This window comes from Carlito syrichta, unplaced genomic scaffold (assembly GCF_000164805.1).
Source record: "Carlito syrichta isolate Samal-C Ts95f unplaced genomic scaffold, Tarsius_syrichta-2.0.1 Scaffold305642, whole genome shotgun sequence".
NCBI classification, from domain to species: domain Eukaryota; kingdom Metazoa; phylum Chordata; class Mammalia; order Primates; family Tarsiidae; genus Carlito; species Carlito syrichta.
Genome location: NW_007249738.1, coordinates 1,310,694 through 1,311,880, shown reverse-complemented (window position 1 = coordinate 1,311,880; position 1,187 = coordinate 1,310,694).

Sequence of the window (1,187 nt, the reverse complement as noted above, 5' to 3'; positions counted from 1 at the left end):
CCAACTCAAAAAAAAAAAAAAAATGAGCTGGGCATGGTGGCACTTGCCTGTGGTTCTAGCTACTTGGAAGACTGAGGTGAAAGGATCACCTGAGCCCAGTAGGGCAAGGCTGCGGTGGCCATGAGCGTGCCACTGCACTCCAGCCTGGGCAACAGAGTGAGAGTCTGACTCGATAGATAGATAGATAGATAGATAGATAGATAGATAGATAGATAGATAGATAGATAGAACCATGACTGGCTTCCAAGTCTCCTTTCTATATGTAGCACTGGAGAATATTTTCAGAGTTTCTTCCCATTCTCAGTATGACCAAGGAACATTTCCTGGACCCATCATCTGTGCAGAATCTTGGAATGTGGTTTGAATCTTCTCCTATATATAAAATCATGGAATATTTGCAAAATACCATCTTGTGTGTGCAGTCATGACCTGTCTGAGCTGCCCTCAACTCTGTGTGTAATCAAGGCATATTTACAGAACACCCTCCTATCTGTAGCATCATTAATTACATGTGGATTTCCCTCTGCTTAGTGCCATGGAATCTTTACAGAACATCCTTTGTTCTAGGTAGGAACAGGAAAAAGTACACCCTCCTCTATGTAGGATCATTAATTGTTTAAAGAGTCCTGTCCATTACAGAATTACTGGGTATAAAAGCATAAAATCAAGGAATATCTACATAGCCCGTTTCTATCTATAGAATTATGCAATATTTATAAAGTCTCCTTGGGCCAGTTGCAGTGGCTCACATATGCAATCCTAGAACTTTGGGATCTCTCTTTTTTTTTTTTTTTGAGTTGGAGTCTCACTCGGTTGCCCAGACTAGAGTGCAGTGGCCGCTCCTGGCCACCGCAGCCTTGGCCTGCTGGGCTCCGGCGATCCTTCAGCCTCAGCCTTCCGAGTAGCCAGAATTATAGGCATGCACTACCATGCCCGGCTGATTTTTTGATTTTATTGTAGAGATGAGGTCTCACTGCCCAGGCGGGTCTTGAACCCGCGGGCTCAGGCAATCCACTCACCTCAACTTCCCAAAGGCACGGGATTACAGGCTGAGCCACCGAGCCCGGCAACTTTGGGATCTCTTGAGGCCAGGAACTCAAGATCAGCCTGGGCAATATGGTGAGACTCCAAGTCTTTTTTTTTTTTTTTTTTGAATCAGAATCTCACTCTGTCACCCAGGCTGGAGT